This window comes from Canis lupus, chromosome 32, assembly GCF_048164855.1.
Source record: "Canis lupus baileyi chromosome 32, mCanLup2.hap1, whole genome shotgun sequence".
Taxonomy (NCBI): Eukaryota; Metazoa; Chordata; class Mammalia; order Carnivora; family Canidae; genus Canis; species Canis lupus.
This window is the reverse complement of record NC_132869.1, coordinates 4,392,138-4,413,819: the sequence shown is the minus strand read 5'-3', so window position 1 is coordinate 4,413,819 and position 21,682 is coordinate 4,392,138. Positions and strand designations below refer to the sequence as shown.

At 43.8% G+C, this 21,682-nt stretch overlaps 1 protein-coding gene and 1 pseudogene across 3 annotated transcripts in view; one reads left to right on the top strand and one right to left on the bottom strand.

Annotated features, from left to right (window-relative positions):
* LOC140622890 (glyceraldehyde-3-phosphate dehydrogenase-like) overlaps window positions 1–17,566 on the bottom strand; it is an 88,660-nt pseudogene extending 71,094 nt beyond the window's left edge.
* Window positions 1–21,682, top strand: part of CHRM5 (cholinergic receptor muscarinic 5) — an 83,731-nt gene that overhangs the window by 53,274 nt on the left and 8,775 nt on the right. The window contains exon 1 of one of the 3 annotated variants that reach the window (XM_072808657.1): window positions 16,573–16,679. The exons of the other annotated variants lie outside the window; for them this stretch is intronic. The gene's annotated coding sequence lies outside the window, so the exon portion shown is untranslated. Of the gene's footprint in view, window positions 1–16,572; window positions 16,680–21,682 lie in introns of those variants that run through there. 3 annotated transcript variants of the gene reach the window in all.

Below are 21,682 nucleotides of genomic sequence, written 5' to 3'. Positions count from 1 at the left end.
TTAAGGAACTAGAATTTGGGAATAAGAAAACAGTATTAACAGTTTGGGGAGTACAGTGTGGTGAGGCCATACACTTAGACTTTAGGATACTGCAGAAACCTCAATCTCTCTTTTTTTTTAATTGAAGTATAGTTGACATGCAGTGTTACATTAATTTCAGGCGTACAGCATAGCGCTTCAATGAGTCTGTATGTTAGGCTGCTCACAACTGTATCTACTGTCTGTCACCATCCAATGCTATTACAATATCATTGAATATATTCCCTATTCATCTCCTTGACTTACTCATTTCATAACTGGAAATCCATACCTCCCACCCCTTTTCCCCATTTCGCCCATTCTCCCCCCTTCTCCTCTCAGGCATCCACCGATTTATTCTCAGTGAGAAATCTCCATTTCTAAGTCATTTGGTGGAAAACTTAAATTTCCATCTTCATATTTTACTATACCATCTTTTGCTATCTCAAAGATTAATGAGATATATATTGAATAAACTAGAAAGGCTTAAGTCAGTAGATCAAAAGGATGAACTACAATTCGATATAGCCTAACCATTTGCTATATCAAAAAGGAAGATATTTATGTTTGATGGGAAAACATGAAAAGTACTTAATTTTTCTAAGGGGGGGGGGGAATCACAATCCATTGTTTTGATCACTCACAATGAAATATTAAATCTCCTAGAAGTCAGAAACCTCTAGTTCAAGTATCAATCCCACCACCAACTATTTGGCTGTCTCCTTAAAAAGGCCTAACTCTACCCAATTTCTTCTTCACCTGTAAAACTACATTTAATACTGCCTACCTCTTCTGTGGGCAGATACTGATAATCATTTTAATGTATGGATTTCTTTTAGGGCCTACTCAGAAGAAGCAGTTTTGGTTCACTTAAAACTTCTTTTTAAGATTTTTTTTTTTTAATGTATTTATTTGACACAGAGAAAGAGAGCACAAGCCAGGAGGCCGGGCGGGGGCAGTGGGTAGCAGACAGTGAGGGAGAAGCACACTCCCCGCTGAGCAGGGAGCCTGATGCAGGACTCAATCCCAGGACCCTGGGACCATGACCTGAACTGAAGGCAGACATTTAATCCAACTGAGCCACCCAGACACCCCTGGTTCATTTAAATTTTATTTTTTTTATTTTTATTTTTTTTTACTTCCTTACTCCTATGAGTAATGCATGCTCATTGTAACCAAATAAAAATTAAAACAGAACAGGACGATATGAAAAGAAAAGGAAAAGTTCCTCATCCTCCTCATCTCCTAGTCTCATTCCCCAAAGGTAACCACTACATATGTTTCCCATATAGCCTTCCAGAAATATTCTCTGCATATGGATAAATATCTTTTTTACACAAATGGAAAGACTTTCCTTAAGTAACTGACTTTCCTTAAGTAACTTCTCCCCTCATTACAAAACATTTTACATATCTACCCCAGTCTTTAACAACCACCTGGCATTCCTTCACAGACATACCTAATTTATTTAACCAGTGCTTCTTAATAGAGATTTGGAAATTGTTGCCAGCTTTTCCTTAATTTAAACAATGTTGCAATGAATAATCATCTACTTATATTTGCTAACTTATTCAGACATACCTGCAAAATCAACTGCTAAATACAGAACTTCGGGGCCACAGGCTATAAATTTTGATGTCAAATTGCCTCATTACAGGTTATATCAACTTCCACCAAAAGAAGAGTATCAGCATATTCCATCAAAAGAATATGATCAACACTTTTTTTTAAATGCAGTTTTTGGGGTTCTTGGGTGGTGCCTTCAATTAAGCATCCAGCTCTTGATTTTGGCTCAGGTCATGATCTCAGGGTTGTGAGATCCAGCCCCAAGTCAGGCTCCTCACTCAGCAGGGAATCTGCTTGAGATTCTCTCCTCTCCCTCTCCCTCTGCCATTCCCCCTGCTCGCTCGCTCTCTCTCTCCCTCCCTCCCTCTTTCTCAAATAAATAAATCTTAAAAAAAACCAACAACAACAAAAGCCCACATAATTTTTTTTTAAGCCCACATAATTTTAAAGGCTCTTTCTGTAATGTGGAAATTTATCCCCAAGGAAATGAACATGGATTTTTAAATATCTGTAAGATAGATAAATAAATAAATAAACAAACAAATAAATAAATAAACATCTGTAAGCAATCTAATTTATGTTTCTACCATTTCTTTAAAGCAAATAAAAATCCCCCAATGTATGGGGCGCCTGGGTGGCTCAGTGGCTGAGCATCTGCCTTTGGCTCAGGTCGTGATCCCGGACTCCCAGGATCAAGTCCCCACAGGAAGCCTGCTTCTCCTCTTACTGCCTGTGTCTCTGCCTCTCTCTGTGTCTCTCATGAATAAATAAATAAAATCTTTTTTAAAAATCACAACTTTCATTTATCAAAAGAAACAAAATTAATACTAAAAATTTTTAAATTCAGGCACAAAATATTCTAGAAAAGAGAGTACTGGTTGCCACAAACTGAATACAGTTAGCCATCATCAAAATGAAGGGCCTTTGTATCATTACTGTTATTATCCTAAAATTTTACCATTATGCTAAAACATAAATGTCTCTATATATTAGATATTTGTCTATGTTCCCAATGGTTTTAAGAGTGTTGCTATGATGCTAGTATCTTTTACCTAGAATGATGTGTGTGACAATTTAAAAATTATGCATAAGAAAACAAAAAAATTGAGCCACAAGAATGCTCAGGCCTGGATTAGGTCCTGACCTAACTTTGTAGCATAAAGGAATGCTAACAAAACGCTGGTGTGCCTTCATTCTTCCTTGCAAGGTTAAAAAAAAAGATTTCTCTAATCCCATTATTTTCTACATAAAATAAGCACAGCACAATTTTTTAATAAATTCAAGTTTAAATTTAACAAATATGTGCTCTTTCCAACTCATCACTAACAGTTTAAGAAACAGTTAAGGAAAAAAATTTCTTATGGAATCTGACATTTCTTTTTTTTTTTTTTTAATTTTTATTTATTTACTTATGATAGTCACAGAGAGAGAGAGAGGCAGAGACACAGGCAGAGGGAGAAGCAGGCTCCATGCATCGGGAGCCTGATATGGGATTCAATCCCGGGTCTCCAGGATCGCGCCCTGGGCCAAAGGCAGGCGCCAAACCGCTGCGCCACCCTGGGATCCCGGAATCTGACATTTCAAATCTCACAATAAAAAATACAGAATTATACAATCAACTTTTTAAAAATCCTTTTATTTAAGAATTGACAAAAAAAAAAAAAAAAAAAACACGACTAAGGTAAAAGAGGCAAGGAATCCAAAGTATAGACAAGGTAAGAATAAATCTCGATTAACATGCGTAACAAATTGAGTTTAAACAGATAAAAAGAGAACAAAATAGTGAAAAGGGGTTATCTGGATAAAAGCTCTTTAGAGGTGCCTGGCTGGCTCAGTCATAGAGCATGTAATTCTTGAACCCAACGTCATGAGTTCAAGCCCCGCATTGGGTATAGAGATTAAAGAAAAATATCTGGCTACTATAATTCCTGTTTAGTTTCACAGTTTAAAATATCTGTTGTTTGAATTATAAATTGAATTATAAAGTTTAGTAAACTTAGAACTAGGAGAATATAAAATCCAATGTGAATTAACATTCATGTATAAATCTGGCCCTTGGGAGACCAATCTCTTTTTAGCTACTGAGCTTTCAACCACCAAAAGAAGAGTACTTCAAATAGTGTAACAAACACAAATGAAACATAAAGGGTTCTCCTGACCTGAACTCCCAAAATGACACAGCCTAAAAACACTCTCTCTAGCTTGTGCCATTTATCTTCTAAATTACCTTCTCAATGCTATTAGTCATTCAACAAACATGTGGGGAACTCTGAAAATCACAGTACAGGCCTTCAGATAGCTTATAATTAATAAAACAGACATACGAGAAGTAAATAATTCACTGTAATAAAATGGAGAATGGAAGTAAGTACTAGGGGCGCCTGGGTGGCTCAGTGGTTGAGCATCTCTGCCTTTGGCTCAGGGTGTGATTCTGGAGACCCAGGATCGAGTCCCACATCGGGCTCCCTGCATGGAGCCTGCTTCTCCCTCTGCCTGTGTCTCTGCCGCTCTCTCTCTCTGTGTCTCTCATGAATAAATAAATAAAATCTTAAAAAAAAAAAAATACTATGTTTCTGAAGTACAACACTGCTGAGGAAAACCAGAAGCTTCACAGAGAAAGGTGGCATTTGAACTGAGCGTTCAGTAGAGGAGGAATAGGATTTTGAAAAACAGAAAGTGTGAAAAATATAACAGTAGAATGTGGGTTACAAACTATAGAATTCTGGCTAATTTAGGTAGAAAAGGAATTTACTAGGAGAATTTCCTAATTCTAAAGTAGCTCCTAAAATTGATGAGAAATCTAGAGGCTGAAGGAAAAAAAAAGTCAGGAAACAGGCTCTTGAAAACTCAGATAATAGTAACAGAAACAGACTAGCTAGTAACTACCATAGTGAATAATCTTTCATTGTCCCACACCTATATGTCTTTGCCTCAATTTTCAAAGCCTGATAAGGGACATTAATAAGACAATTGGCAATATCTCCATAAGGCTGGATAATAGTATTCTATCAATGTTAATTTCCTGACTTCAATCATTGTGCTATGGTTGTATGAAATTTCCTTGCTTTCAGGAAATATGCTCTGAAGAGTTTAAGGGTAAAAGGGCATTATGTCTATCATATACTCTTAAAGACTAAAAAAAATGGTTCAGTGAGTTAAGCATCTGGCACTTCATCTCAGCTCAGATCCTGAGCTCTGGGTCATGAGTTCAAGCCCCATGCTGAATAGTGTATGTGTATGTAGAGAGAGAGAAATGGAAGGAGAGACAGGTACCAAGCCTGTCCAAGCTAAAGTGATCATCTTTCCCCACGAAACCTGATTGTACTTACCACAGTGCTTGACACCACATAATCCTATCACCTTATTATTTATATATGCATCATATGTAATAATCCCTATTATTTTTATATACATCATCTGCCTGCTTGTCTCATCTTATTTTATAGTCAAAGTATATTTGTAGAATCTTCTTTTCAAAGTAGAATATGCTTATGTTTCTGATAACACACAACACTTAAAATTTTGAACTAAAAAAAGATAAAGTTCTATATAATCCCTATATTTTCCCATTCCAAACATAGTTAATAATTTGATATGTATTTATATCCTTTTAGGATCCAAATACATGCATATAGCTTATAGTTTTTACATTAGCACAATATTATTTTTTCCCTTAAAAGTCTTATCATGACATCTTTTCAGTTTTATATGGAAAGAAATTTACATCAAAATGTTAACAGTGATTATTTCTGGATAGTAATATTATAGATAATTTGTATTTTCTTCTTGGTATTTTTCTGACATTTAACATTAGAATAGGTTAAATATAAAACGTTTATAGGGATCCCTGGGTGGCTCAGCGGTTTGGCGCCTGCCTTTGGCCCAGGGCACGATCCTGGAATCCCGGGATCGAGTCCCACATCGGGCTCCTGGCATGGAGCCTGCTTCTCCCTACTCCTGTGTCTCTGCCTCTCTCTGTCTCTCTCTATGTCTATCATAAGTAAATAAATAAATATTTTTTTAAAAAAACTTTTATATTTAGGAGATATTTGTATCGCTGATATAAAGGGAAGGAAAGGAAACACTAATTTTTTTTTTAGGGGTGGGGGCAGAGAGAGAATCCCAAGCAGGCTCCAGACCCAGTGCATGAGCCCAACTTGGGGCTCAATCCCACAACCCTGAGATCATGACCTGAGCCAAAATCAAGAGTCTGATGCTTAACCCACTGACCAACTGAGCCACCCAGGTGCCCCAACAGATTAATTTTTTTTAAGATTTTATTTATTTATTTATTCATTCAGAGAGAGAGAGAGAAAGAGAGAGAGAGAGGCAGAGACACAGGAGGAGGGAGAAGCAGGCGCCATGCCGGGAGCCCGACGTGGGACTCGATCCCGGGCCTCCAGGATCACGCTCTGGGCCGAAGGCAGCGCTAAACCGCTGCACCACCGGGGCTGCCCCCAGATTAATTATTATAATAAAGGAAGTCATGTTATAAGAGGTCATACTTGAGATAAATTTGGAATTGATGAAATTACATAATGGAGATTATGGCACAATATGTATCAATCACACATAAGTGGATGTCACCCAGAATGTAATAAAAAATATAAAGTATAAATTAGGTGCCAAAATCTTCAGAGGAATGATAAAACAGTCCTGCAAAATGATGAAATATCACATTTGACTAAATAATTAAGCCACTAGTTTTTGCCTTCCTAATATACTCTTACTATATGTGATCAATCCCAAATTGATGGTTTCAGAAAACAACAAAAAAGTCTCTTATATTAAACATTTAAAAGTCCCCCAGGACCCTTTTTAGTCTTAAGATAATTCTATGTGTTTTGGCTCAATCAAAAACTCCAGAACAAAACTCTGGCCTACACATAATAGAGTGAAGGGGAGACACGATTTGTCCCAAAAGAAGAAGCTTCTAACAATCAGAAACAGCAGCAATGGCTGCTTCAAAATACAGACAGAAATACTCCTGGAATGGCAAAGTAAGGATCCCTGAAAATCTACTCCATTGCAAAAGCAACAAGAACAATGACAAAAATAGTCAAAACAAAAACTCTGGAAATTAACCAAAGATTTAACAATAATCCAGAGTGTTTAAGAAAAACAGCTAAATCTCTGTAAGAACTCCAAGTTGTCCCATTCCAATCCCACTCTGCCCAACTCTGCTGTAGCTTTGAAAACCAACAGGCTAACAACCTATGGTGACTATGAAAAACAAAAGCCTTATTACCACTAAAGAGGGAAGAAAAGCTTGCTGAAAGTCCCCTCCACAGGGAGCTGTCACTATTTGACCTCTCTGGCAGCTCTCTGAAAGCACCATTCTCAGGTCTTGTCCATATTCAACCAGATTCAGAGCTCACTCTGTGTGAACAGTCCTATCTATCAGCAGGGAACTTGTGAAAAACAATCAGCAGCAAAAGTTTAAAACCACAGCTGCCTGAGGCAGTGATAACAGGTGAGCCTCAAAAGAGACCGACAAAAAAACTTACAAGGTAAAACTGGGGAATGAGATGTTCAAGAGGGCTCTGTAAGGCTCTGGCACATTCCTGGGAATCTAGAAGGCCATGCACATGTGCAGCTCGGTGGCATGTCCAGCAAAGATCTGAGAAGGCCCTAATCTCTTACCTCTGGCAGACCTTGAATGTCTACACAAGCAAGAAGTAAGGGACAAGACAGAGTTACAAATTTCCTGCCAGAGCATTGAAAACATTCTCCGACATATACACAGCAAGCCCCTTAGTAAAGGCTGAAAGACTTAATTCATCAAGGCTTTTAAGGAAATTTTAAATGACAAAAGATATTCAATAAGTAATATATATTAAATAAGTAACATAAATTCTAAATATTCTATATATGCATGTGTTCATGTGTCGTGTGAATGAATTTACAGTTTTGCATTTGACCTGCACACTCTGAGAAGACCCTGAATGAAGGAGGACAGCAGAGTGGCAGAGTGACTATAAATATAAAAACTACCTTTTACTGTGTCATCTAATTGAATCTTTACAACTGTGTAAGGTAAATACTCTTAATCACCTTTACAGGTGAATAAACTGAGGTTTCAGGAAGCTTACACAACTTTTCAGATACTTTCTAACTAGTAACTAGGGAGTTGGAAGGGAGGATTCTAACCAGTTTCTATTAGACTCCAAACACCCGTTAGACCACAGTAAGACTTCTCCCCCTGAAAGAAAGATTAAACAACAACAACACTGGTAGGGAGAAAAGGTAAGGAGAGAAAAAAGGGAAAACAGAGGTAAAAAAGCAGGATACTTAACAGGCTTTGAGGAGGCCTACCCTACTTATCCATTTGTCTGTAAATTTATACTAATACCTTGAAATGGTAATTACTATCTGTCTGTAATTCTTCAACTCTAATACTTAAGCTTTCAGAGGTCCTATTTCGCATGAAATCACTGTGGTGCCATCCACCAGAGGTGACATTGATCCTCAAGCTTCAACAGTACTTTCCTCTCCTCTCTCTGCCTGCCACTAAGTCAACTGGGAAACGGATGAGGCACAAACCTGAGCCCCCTCCCTGCCAGCTCTGCCTGAAAACTATCTCTTAGGTCTACTTCCATCTTGTAAAATGAAATATCAACTTGTCTGCTTAACTTCTCCTTCCAGTAAATGTAAAATAAGTGCTCTTAAAATAACATTTTCTGGTCACCTCTTAATTCAATGATTCTCTTGACTATAAAGAGGAAAAAAATATTTTTTAAACTAAATAGGAATTGTTCTACAAATTCCTACTGGCATAATAAAGCAGCCAACCAAAACACAATTTGGAAATGACGTGAAGATTAGTAAGGGAAGATAAGGCAAGCTTTGTCTTTCAAAAAATACTCACTTGTCATCAAACCTTGCTCCCAGAAAACTCATTAATTTCTTTGTAAGGACTTGCGGTTTATATATCAGTACCAGGGATTAATAAGCTTTTTTCAGTGAAACCAGGCCTTAACTAGCCCAAATATCAAATGAAGACTTGTTATTTTATTGTCAGGCTTTTAGTAAAAGGAAAAAGGAGGGCGAATATCTCAGTCCTCAGTATCATGAAGCCAGCTCCAGGGATATGACCTGTTGATTAACAATAGAACTGCAGATGCCAAATCTACTATTTAAATGAAACCCACATTGCATTAGAATTTGAGAATGAATGCTCACTAAATACTTTAAATTTTCCCAAGATGTAGTTGTTAAGGATCTTTTCAAGCCAAAGATTATAAAAACCTAAATAGGGTGTATTTCACAGAATACACATGTATTAACAAAACCTCTCAACATTAGTAACTTCCTGCAGCTAAATACAGAAATGGAGAAATCAAAGAACTGATAACCCAAGAATATATAGGACTTTTTGGTAACAGTCCTGTCATCTCAATTTTGCTTTGTGTAGGCTAATGTTAAAATGTGTCTGCTGTCCCTCAATACAAATATGACTTGGTACTAAAGTATTGAGGGGTGCCTGGGCAGCTCAATTGGCTCAAGCATCTGCCTTCGGCTCAGGTGGGGCTCCCTGATCAGCAAGGAGTCTGCTCCTCTGCCCTCCCCCACTCGTGCTCTCTCACTCTCTCTCAAATAAATAAATAAATAAAATCTTAAAAAAAAAATAAGAACTATTGATCAGACATATTTGTATCAGTCCTCAATAGCAAGAGGACACAAAGGGAGGATTAAGTATATACAACAGAGAATTCATTCTATCAATCTCCTAATTTTTTAATTTTCGTGCTGTTTGCACATATCAATGATATGACACGTATGGTATATCCCTGGGAGTGCTGTTTTTACAGAAATTGTCTTTTAAACAATTTAAGGCTGACGGACAAATTGGTCAAAGTTTAAAATACCATCTTAGCAACAACAGGATAAAATTAAGCACATCGATTCATATTTTTTGTCAACATCCTTTGACACCCATTCAAAAGCAAAATGTTATCTATATCAATTACCCATGCACTGCTCCATGACAGAAAATCTTCAGACCAACAAAATTTTTGATTATTTCCTTTCAAAAGGAAAAAAATAATAGTACCATTTGCTCTTGGTATCTCAAAGCACGTGCCCGTGCACAGGCATGCACACACACTCATTGGCTTCTAATGAAAGAAAATGAAATTTCATAAAGAATGAATTCAATGCCCCAATAAGTTCATTAGTAGTGTCTATAAATCGAAATAATTATGTGTCAGTATGGTCTTTATTTCTCCCTTTGATATTTCAAAGTGCATCAGGAAATAGTGACATATGAATTGAAAACACCTTTGAGACACTTTCTTTTTTTCTAAAAGTCTATAGGGGGGGCCTGGGTGGTTCAGTCAGTTAAAAGTTTAACCCTTGATGTCGGCTCGGGTCTTGACATCAGCTGAGGTCTTGATCTCACAGTCATGAGTTTGAGCCCAACACTGGGGCCTACTTCACAAATAAGTCTAGAGGGGCCCCGGGCTGGCTTGGTCAGTAGAGCATGTGGCTCTTGATCTTGGGGTCAGGAGTTTAAGCCACATGTTGTAGGTAGAATTTTTTTTTTTTTTAAGATTTTATTTATTTATTCATGAGAGACACAAAGAGAGAAAAAGAGGCAGAGACATAGGCAGAGGGAGAAGCAGGCTCCATACAGGGAGCCTGATGTGGGACTCGATCCCGGGACTCCAAGATCACGCCCTGGGCTGAAGGCAGGCACTAAATCGCTGAGCCACCCAGGCATCCCAAATTACTTTAAAAAAAAGAAAGTAAAAAGAAAAACATCTAGAAAGTTGCAGTGTAAGTAGGACCAAATGACCTATATGGCCTCTCTAAAGCTCACTTGCCCAGTACTGTGAAAAATAATCACTACTTTTTCTGGAGAAAAAAGAAGCCCAATGGCTTAGTACCTAATTTCCAATTCCCCAGGAAACAGACCTGGTGGTCTTGAATTATGGACTTGTTATTTCCCATCCCAGCATCAGTTAAAACAAAGACAGTAACACTGTTAAGAATGACAACTAGGAACCACATTCTACAAGTGGTGCATAGCCCCCACACCAAAAAATAAATAAATATATAAAACAAAACAACACTGGGTAAATACATGTAATAAACTATCTTCCTTTTTAAAAAAAAATTAAGTTATGTGATCTTAGAACACTCCCAAAATGAAATATACATACACCTGGGGATTCATGAAGATCTCTCAAAAAATATATGAGCAGAGCAAGGATTTTTAAGTTTCAGATACCCAATGTCCATATTTTTTCCTAAAAGCCGTCCTAGAAAGCACTTGAGAACCAGAATGCCTCCCTAGCCACTCTTACTCTGACTGTGGTGCATTCCTTGAGCCCCCAAGCAAAGGGATAATTTTAAAAATAGGTATAGATGTTGAGAAAGTATAACTCTAAAGACCGAGTAAGAAGTCCTTTTGCAAATCAGGAAGTTTCCAATTCTTTGCTTTTGACAAAATTGAAGGAGAGCCTAATCCAATTGTGAGATGATATCATTTAAAAAAATTTTATAATAATGATTTTGTTATAGAATTAGAAAGATATTCAAAGATGTGAGTGACACCTATGACAAAACTCCAACCATTACCATCTACTAATGTTCTCTGTCCTTATATCTATAAAAATAAAAATTAGGAAGAGAATTGTTTCTGAATCCTATCTCATTCAGGAATAAGCAGTATTCATCCACGGATACCTACATAAACTCATTAGGGAAAATGAGATCCAATTACAATAAAATTTTACCTTTACGTGCAACAATTGCTAATCAAAATAAATTGCATATTAACCAATGTAATCTTAATTTACCTAAAAGAAAAAAATTTTACACCCAAGCCCTAAGGTTATGAGACTTTTTTAAAAACCATCAAAATTTGTTACAGGAAGGCAGAAGTCATGGCTAAAAAGTTTTCAGGTTTGAAAATATATTACATCGGACAAAATTCTACCAAAGATGTGGAATTAAAATGTGAAATAAAAAGAAGAAATAATGTAAATCTCCTCACTGTTGAAGAGCTTATTAATGTGATTCTTAAATGGATGATGGTGAATATCAAATCACTACAGTATTTAGACTCCTCCAAGTATAAGAATGATGTGACAGTTCGATTTAAAATGTCAAATAGGGGATCCCCGGGTGGCTCAGCAGTTTTGCGCCTGCCTTCGGCCCAGAGCGTGATCTTGGAGTCCTGGGGTCGAGTCCCACGTCGGGCTCCCTGCATGGAGCCTGTTTCTCCCTCTGCCTGTGTCTCTGCCTCTCTCTCTCTGTGTCTCTCATGAATAAATAAATAGAATCTTAAAAAAAAAAGTCAGATATAGGGCATTTGGGTGGCTCAGTCAGTTAAGCACCAGCCTTTGGCTCAGGTCATGATCCCAGGGTTCTGGGCTAGAGTCCAGCATCAGGCTCTCTGCCCCGCAGGGGGTCTGCTTCTCCCTCGGCCCCACCCCCACTCATTTTCTCCCTTGCTTGCTCTCTCCCAAGTAAATAAAATCTTAAAAAAAAATGTCAAATATACACTTAATTAATAATTAAAATGTCAAATATAAAATATGCTGGAAATTTTATGATTCTGAAACTTTCTGAACCATTGATCAAAAATATTAGCTGTAAATATTAAAGTACAATGTCATACATAATTTATCAAAAAATTTAAGCAGAATACTAGCAAAAAGTGTCAAAAATAGAAAAACATAAGTCATATAATGGTCAGTAAGACAAGCAGCACTCAAAACAGTACACGTTAGCAAGGATAAGGATGCCGAAATAGTGTTTGAGGAGCAGCCCGCAGCAGCAGGGAAAAGGGCCAATTCCATGGTTTACAAGGACTAATCTTTTTTTTTAGAAGATTTTATTTTTAAGTAATCTCTACACTCAACATGGGACTCAAATTTTCAACCCCAAGATCCAGAGTTGCATGCTCTACCGACTGAGCCAGGCACCCCTTACCAAGAGCTAATCTTAAAGCAATCTTCTTTTAGGACACTTAGGCACGTTCTATTTCTAACCACATTTACTTCAGGCTTTATGAACTGGGGAAACAGCCTCAAGGGGGTCAAGTGTGAGCTTTAATAGTCTCTGGATCCCCGTCTGACTGACACAATGAGGGTGACTCCTTTCAGCAAGCATGAAGGAGCAACCTGCCAGCAACTTTGATCTGACATCTTTTCTTCTTCCAGATTCACAGTAAACTTGACCATCAAAGTCAGAGATTTTCCTTTTACTGAAATGGTACCAATGAAAATGTCAAGGGCATCCAGAACTCATTATTCAGGCAAAAGATTTATATTACCGTTTGCAAAGCACAAGTTTGGAAGGAAAAAAAATACCTCCAAGTTCTTACTCTCCTTAATGCAGCTATGACAGCTGCCTATCTTTTACTGAACAAATAATTTAGAAATGATTAAAAGCAGCTCCTGGGGCACCTGGGTGGCTCAGGGGTTGATCTGCCTTTGGCTCAGGTCGTGATCTCAGGGTCTGGGGATTGAGTCCCGCATTGGGCTCCCCACAGGGAGCCTGCTTCTCCCTCGGTGTCTCTGCCTCTCTCTGTGTCTCTTATGAATAAATAAATAAAATCTTTTAAAAATATAAAAATTATTAAAAAATAAAAGCAGTTGCCATATAAACAAAGCAAAAATCTGCTGCCATCTACAGTAACTTAAGATGACCTCAGTATTACTTTAAATCTTAATCACCATTTTGGAACATCAGGAAAACAAAAGTGTGTGAAAGGATCATACAACAGTCTGCCCCACATCCCTTTTCAAATCCAAATCGCTCCAGAGGCAGTTTAGGAAAGAAGCTTAAAACAACAGTTCTGGAATCAAAAATACCTGGGTTGAATCCAATCTCTGGTTTTGTGCTAATGGCTAAGTTTTTTAACCTCTCCTAACTGTGAGTTATCTGATTGTGCCTCAGTTTTCTCATCTCACGCTAAAGGCTCAACAAATGTGAAGTACTAGGATTACTACCAGAAGGAAAAGAGAGGAAAAAAAAAAAAACAAAAAACCCAAGGACTACCAATAGGCCTTCACTCTCTCTCTCTCTGCTAGTAGTTAATCAAAAAGAAAAGTTGAATACCAAAAAATCCTAGTATTTTTTTCTCAGTTAAAGACTACACCCAGTGCAATACCTGGCTTCCAGCAGATTTTCAGTGAGGATAATCAGTCTTGTGATATGCTTCCCCAAAGTCTGTGAACATAGGGTTCATACCATCTACAGAGGGAATGACCTAAGGGCAAGAGACTAGCAGACACGACCTGCTTGGCGAAGTCCCCTTGGAGCATCACTTGCCTAGAAGTTGTTTAGTTTTATTTTGTCTCGGATTCCGGTTACAAGCCACGTGAATGGAGTGGTCCAAAGTAGAAAGCAAAAGGTGTAAACGGTATTAAATTCTGGAGTTAGGTAACTAACTGGTCCTCACATGGCTAAACCTCTACTATGAATTTTTTTCTTTCTGATCATTTCAATTCCTCTCCATCTGGGGCACAAACGCAACACAGAACATGACAAGGGGGCCTCAGGCAGGGCAATCAGTCTTGTCCCACTTAATCTTTAGGCACCAAGGACAGTATTCTTAGCAAGCCTAAAGACAAATGGTACTTCCAAATCTATAAAGTGGAAGGAATTCAGAGGTCACGAACCAAACCAGAATGAAGGAGTGATTACTCCTCCCACCATGTCTTTGTCCAGCCTTGACTGAGAACATGAGGACGGTGGTAAGAGAGGTGGAAGCGGTGGTGGCTGCAGCTCTGTGATGGCCCAAGCACCACACCACACACACACCCACTGACACACCAAATCACATTCAACTGTGCAATGAAAAAAAAAGCCCCCCAAAAAATACAAGACAGGACTTTTTAAGATTCTCCCAAAAAGGGATAAAAGCCTAAATGTTAATAGAACTGGTCACAGGGATCCCTGGGTGGCGCAGCGGTTTGGCGCCTGCCTTTGGCCCAGGGCACGGTCCTGGAGACCCAGGATCGAATCCCACGTCGGGCTCCCGGTGCATGGAGCCTGCTTCTCCCTCTGCCTGTGTCTCTGCCTCTCTCTCTCTCTCTCTCTCTCTGTGACTATCATAAATAAATAACAAATAAAAAAAAAAAAAAGAACTGGTCACAATCTTAGCATAAATCAAAAAACATTATTATTTATTCTCTAAATGATATACCATCATTGTAGTCAATTCAGTTCCACAGAGATGAGTAAGAGAGAAGCAGCTTCATTCACTCAAGGGGTTAAAGACACTGGTTATTAAAGGCCTATGTGCCATACACTTTAACTCACTGTTAAAACATGATCCCTGAGGCGCCTGGCGGGCTCAGCCAGTTAAGCGTCTGCTGTCAGCTCAGGTCATGATCCCAAGGTCCTGGGATGGAGCCCTGCATTGGGCTCCCTGCTCAGTGAGGGGTCTGCTTCTCCCTCTGCCTCTGCCCCTCCTCCCTGCTTGTGCTCTGCGCCTCAAAAAAAAAAAAAAAAAAACTTTTTTTTTCTTAAAAACAAAAAAAACACATGATCCCTGCTGCCAGTGTCTATCTTGTTCTCAGTAAAGTGGTGAGTAGCCCACAAAAATATAAAACAGTTGAGTCAAAAGCAGCGTAGTATAAATCTCAGCTCTGCCACTAGCTATAAAAGCTATAAAATCAATCAACCTGTAAAAATGAAGATTTTATATGTACAATAGATATAAAATGAAGTTGTTATAAAGTCTAAACAACTAGGCTGTTCAAGAAATAAAGTTGTAATCAGGTTATATACACGTATATATGTACATATATGTCTATGTATGTGTGTGTATATATGTGACTTCTGATTCCCTAATGACTCCTATGGACTGGAAGCGCTGCCAGTAACATAAACAGTGCATTAAGGCAGATTTTGTATGCTGTAGTATTAAATGCTGTATTCTTAGAATAAAGCTAGAGGAGGGGAAATGTTAAGAAAACCATGAAGAGAAAACACATTAACAGCATCCCAAAATAATCCCCATGTGAGTGGACTTGCAGACCCAGGTCGCTCGGGGGTCAACTGCATGAAGTCGTCGCAAGGACAGAAGGTGTCCCTAGAGCGCGCTGGGCTGAGTTTCCGTCCTTCCTGCCAAACTGAACCTAAGAATCTCTTCATGCCGCAACCAAATTTTGCTTATTACCTACCGTGATCTTAATCAGGTTAAAGGTGCTACACTTAATTCGAAGTTTCCTACTTTTTTTCAAGCTCTGTGTTCCTGGATACAATCACTGTCTTCGGGGACACCCCGCCTGTGGCGCGCCTAAGAGACTCCCGACGCTTCAGGGACAGGCGGTCTCGGCTCAGCCCACAGCTGCGCGCCACGCGGCCGCGGGGAACCCGGGAGCGCTCGCCGGAGCCCCCGGCCCTCCCCGCCCCTCCCCGGCTCTCCCCGCCTCTCCCCGCCCCTCCCCGCCCCTCCCCGCCCCTCCCCGGCTCTCCCCGCCCCTCCCCGGCTCTCCCCGCCCTTCCCCGCCCCTCCCCGGCTCTCCCCGCCCTTCCCCGGCTCTCCCCGCCCCTCCCCGCCCCTCCCCGGCTCTCCCCGCCCCTCCCCGCCCCTCCCCGGCTCTCCCCGCCCCTCCCCGGCTCTCCCCGCCCCTCCCCGCCTCTCCCCGCCCCTCCCCGGCTCTCCCCGCCCCTCCCCGGCTCTCCCCGCCCCTCCCCGCCTCTCCCCGCCCCTCCCCGGCTCTCCCCGCCCCTCCCCGGCTCTCCCCGCCCCTCCCCGCCCCTCCCCGCCCCTCCCCGGCTCTCCCCGCCCCTCCCCGGCTCTCCCCGCCCCTCCCCGGCTCTCCCCGCCCCTCCCCGGCCCTCCCCGGCTCTCCCCGCCCCTCCCCGCCCCTCCCCGCCCCTCCCCGGCTCTCCCCGCCCCTCCCCGGCTCTCCCCGCCCCTCCCCGCCCCTCCCCGCCTCTCCCCGCCCCTCCCCGCCCCTCCCCGGCCCTCCCCGGCTCTCCCCGCCCCTCCCCGCCCCTCCCCGGCTCTCCCCGCCCCTCCCCGGCTGCCAGCTGCGCGGAGAGGCCCCCAGGACGTGCGGCCCCGCCGGGCGCGCCGCTGTCAAAACTCAGCCCGCGCTGCCGCAGTATTTCCAGATTCCAAACGTGTAAGAACGCGGGCAGTGACCCCTGATCCTACGCGTACGTGGTGAAAGAGACCCGCACCGCTAAGCGGGGGAGCACGCAGCCCGCCCCGCCCCGCCACACTAGGGGCCCCGCGCCTCGGGGGCCGTCCCTGTTACCGTAGACCCCGCCCATCCTCCCGCTCGCTGGGCCTCCCGCGGCGAACGTGCACCGCGGGGGCCCCCTTCCGTCCCAGGGCCCCGAACCCGCGCCCGAGGCTCGGCACACCTGCCCCGGCACCGCGCCCCGGAAGGCCGGCCGCACGGCCACCACCCGAACGCCGCGCCGCCCCCGCCCCCGCCCTCGCCTTTGCCCTCCGCCCTCCGCCCTCCGCCAGCCCCGCGCAGGCGCAGCCGCAGCCGCAGGCGCAGGCGCAGGCGCAGCCGCCGACGCCCCCACCTCGTGCGCGCCGCGAGCGGCTGGCGGCTCCTGCCACGCGCCGGCCCCGTCCGCCCCGGTCCCCGCGGCCACGCCCCGACCCCGCGGCCCGCGCCTCTTACCGGCGCCCGGGCCCCCGCGCCCCGGCCTCCTGGCTCCCGACGGCCGCCTCGCAGGGCGCCTCCTCCTCGGCCGCCGCGGCCTCCTCGGAAGCCCCGGCCGCGCCCCCGGCGGCCGCCACTGTCTCCGCCGCCTCTTGCCGCCGCGGCGCCCGCCCGGTCACGGTCGCGGTCACGGTCGCGCTCGCGGTCACGGTCGCGCTCGCGGTCGCCGCCGGGCCGGGCGCGTCCTGGCCGGCGGCCGCGGCCTCCGCTCGCCCCTCGGTCCGCCTGCATCTGGCCGCCGCGGAGACGCCCCGGCCCCACCGGAGACGGGTCGCTCGGAGCCGCTGCGAGCGACGGGCCCCGGGGCGGCGAGCGCGCGGGGCGGGGCGGGGCGGGGCGGGACTCGCGGGGGTCGGGCTCGCCGCGGCCGCGGGAAGGGCGTGCGGACGGCGGGCCCGGGAGGGAGCCCGGCCGGGGCGGGTTAGCGAGTGAGCGCGAGGGTGACGCGGCTGCTCGGCGGCGGCTGGGCTCCGTGGAAGGAAGAAAAGTCCGGACGGGAAGGCTTGCGCTACGGGGGGGGGGGGGGCGACGGCGCGGACACTCCCAGCGAGTCCATTTTTCCTTTCTCTCCCCACTTAACCCCTGATCTTCAAGAAGGAGTATCTGTGAATCACCAACACTGCTGAGAATTCAGGGTTCAGGAGGAGACCGGGAGGACAGGGCAGGTGGGCCTCGGGGGAGAGGCGCGGGCTGCAGCAGGCGGGCGGCCGCGCGGGCGTGGTCCTGGAGCCCCGGGGTCGAGGCCCGCGTCGGGCTCCCTGCGTGGAGCCTGCGCCTGCCCCTCCCTCGCCTGGGTCTCTGCCCCTCTCCCTCTCTCTCTCTCTCTTGACTATCGTAAATTAAAAAATAATACTAAAAAATTTTTAAAAAGAGAGAGCGGTGCGGAACTGGTGGTGGCTGGAAGGGCTCCCAAGTCTGCTTCAGCTTACACTCAGCATGTGAGTGAGTGATTCCCTTATCAGCCCTGTTAGGCAGGTTCCAGCATCATCCTTGTTTTGGAGACGAGAAGCAGCCCTGGAAGTTAAAAGACTTCTTTATGTGGTAGAAATTGGCATTTTAACTCAGGGAGGCTCACTCCAGTGTGTTCTTGTGTGTCACTTATGTAATAGAAAGTTCTGAGACTCATTAATAATTTTACTATTTTTTAAAATCTTATTTATTTATTCATGAGAGACACAGAGAAGCAGAGACACAGGCAGAGGGAGAAGCGGGCTCCATGCAGGGAGCCCGATGTGGGACTCGATCCCTCGGACAACAGGATCACGACCAGGGCCAAAGGCAAATGCTCAACCACTGAGCCACCCAGGTGTCCCAGTAATTCCTTTTTCTTACTAAGTAGTCTTTAAAAAAAAAAAAAAAAAAAAGAATAGACTGGGATCCCTGGGTGGCGCAGCGGTTTGGCACCTGCCTTTGGCCCAGGGTGTGATCCTGGAGACCCAGGATCGAATCCCACGTCGGGCTCCCGGTGCATGGAGCCTGCTTCTCCCTCTGCCTGTGTCTCTGCTTCCAAAATTAAGACTGTCAGTCATACCCAGGGTTCAGTTACTCATCCCCATGTTCAACTCTCAGATTCAATAATCCCATGTCTAGATAAACACTAAACAGGAAGATAAGAGTAACAACAACTATATCCTCTTCCCTGTGCACCATGAAGGAGCTAAGAGGAGATACACACAGATAGAAAAGGCATTTTTTAAGAATGCATTAGACAGGGTCGCCCGGGTGGCTCACAGTTGAGCATTTGCCTTGGGTTCAGGGCGTGACCCCAGGGTCCTGGGATCAAGTCCCACATCAGGCTCCCCACAGGGAGCCTGCTTCTCCTGCTTGTCTCTCTCTCTCTCTCTCTGATAAATAAATTTTTTTTTAAGATTTTATTTATTCATGAGAGACACAGAGAGAGAGAGGCACAGACACAGGCAGAGGGAGAAGCAGGCTCCAGGCAGGGAGCCCGACGCGGGACCCGATCCCGGGTCTCCAGGATCAGGCCCTGGGTGAAGGCGGCACTAAACCTCTGAGCCACCTGGGCTGCCCTGATAAATAAAGTTTTAAAAATCTTAAAAAAAAAAAAAAAATTGGACAACCTGGACCCCCCCCACACTGGGTGGCCAGGAACTAGGATGCTGTGGTAAATTATCTCTTCCTGATTCTACATTCAGTGACATAAAGTTGGTACTTGAAATGGGTCACGGTAGGAATTTTTACACCACAGAAATTAGCAAATTTTTGCAAGTCAGGGCTTTGTTGCAGTGCGGCTTGTCTCGTGCATTATAGAATGTTTAACTTCATCGCATCCCTGTCCTCTCCCCACTCATTGGTACCCTCAAGCAACACCTCCTCCCCTCAGTCATGACAACCAAAAATGTCTCCAGTTTTTGCCAAATTCCCCTGATGGGCAGAATCATCCTGGATGAGAATCACTAGCAAAAGTTGATTTCACTCTATAACTATCCCACCAAAAGGCTCCAAAATTATGATTGAAAAGATGGACTTCTTTGTGGAGTGTGGAGTGAGAGCTCACATTTATTTAACATTTACTTTGTGCCTGGCACTATTCCAGGTCCTTTATATGCACTAACTTTCAATCTTCATAATAGTCCCTCTAAGATAAATACTATTATTATTCCTGTTCTACAGATAAGAGAACTGAGTCACAAAGGAGTTAAATAATTTGACAGAACTGGGGTTCATACCCGTTCAGTCTGGTTTCAGAATCTGTGTTCTTAAGTCTATGCTGCAGATACCACCAGATTTCCAGAGACTATTACTCTCCCCTTCGCTGTCTGTTAAAGGTTTTTTACAACTCAGCCAGGAGTATTTAGATATGGAGAATTCTGAGGCCCCCTTGCTAACACTTCCTAATTGGAAGGACACCTGTAGCTGAAGTTCTTTCAACCAAGATGTTGAGTGAGTATGCTTTCCTCCTTGATCCTGATCCACATGGAAAAGAGATCTCTCATCAAGGAAAAATGGCACACAAGTACTGCTTGCATTGCAAACTAGAGGCCTTTTGATTTTATAAATAACAAAGGGAAGGAAGATTTTCTACTATTGTGTTAACTTTTGATAGTCTTGATTTTAAAAATATGCCATTGCATGAATAAAAAATTCAGTTTTCCCTTAGGTAGTATTCATGAGACATCAAAAAGAAAGTGCTGAATTACATAGGTAGCTCCTCAAGAAAATAAAGGGTACTTTTTGCATATTTTTAAATATATGTGGCTTGATCATTAAAAAAAAAAAAAAAAAAAAAGAGGCAGCTAATTCCTTAAGGCAATAGTTCTCAAAGTGTGCACCAGCAACATAGCATCACCTGGGAACTTATTAGAAATGCAAATTCTCAGGCCTCACCCTGAACCAGAAACTGGGGATGAGGCTCAGCCATCAGTGGCTTAACACCCATGGCACAGCAGGTGGTTCAGATGCATGCTCAAATTTGAGAACCACTGAATCAAGGTGGTATTTGAGCCTTCAAACATCGTAATCCCAGGAAAGCTCGTAATTTCTAGCCTGACGCCATAGAGCTTATAAACTCTCACTGCTTGATGAAAGTGGATGTTGTGATAGGATGTAAAAATTAAAAAAATAATTTAAAAATAGTTAAAAAGCATTGGCCCTTTGCTAATGAATTTTCATGGAACAAATGCATCTTCCTGATTCTTCTCTTCTTAGCCAGATTTTCTACAGTCTTGGTGATTTCTGATGCATAGCATATAAACTGCAAACTGGAAAGTATCACTAAGGTCTCAGAAGAGGTCTTGGTATTCAGTAGTTTTTGAACAGCCGCCCTCTGGGCTGCAGGGAGGCTGTCCTGTCAGGCCTGAACCCGCTGGGAACCTGACGAGGGTGGGAGCTAGTGAACTGCCTGCCGATGGCAAAGGTGCCCCAGGCCACAGAGCTGGACCCAGGGAACTGCCTGAGATGATAGGCGACTCCCAAATTGGAGAATCCATGACTTGACCCTCCTCACCCTCCAGCCCACTCCTGCTTCCATGTCACAGAGAAGGGGAAGCAATAAGAAAAGAGTGTCCACCTCCCTGTGTCAGAGCCCAGATGCCCTGCCAAGTCCTCTCCTGTTGCTACAAGAAGGTCTCTGCGTCCGCATGGCCTGTGCCCCTGTGGTTGCCCGATGTCCTACTCCACTCCCCTCCCCTCCAGGACATCTCTCCAGCACCTGCTCCCACTCTCTCCTACACACCAGTTTGTACTTCCTAACGGATCGCTCACATTAGCACACGAACATGGTGTGCTTCTGCCTCTCCTAACAGCAGCAATTCTTGGCCCCACATCCTAATCCTGCTCCTGCCCCCGTTTCCCTATTCTGTCTCTTGCAGCGCCCCAGGACTCTCCACTCACTCCATAAGCCTCCCCTCAAGGTCTTTCCCGCCACCACCTCTCCAAAGGACCTCCCAAGGTCTCTGTGATCTCCATGCAACCCAGCCCCATAG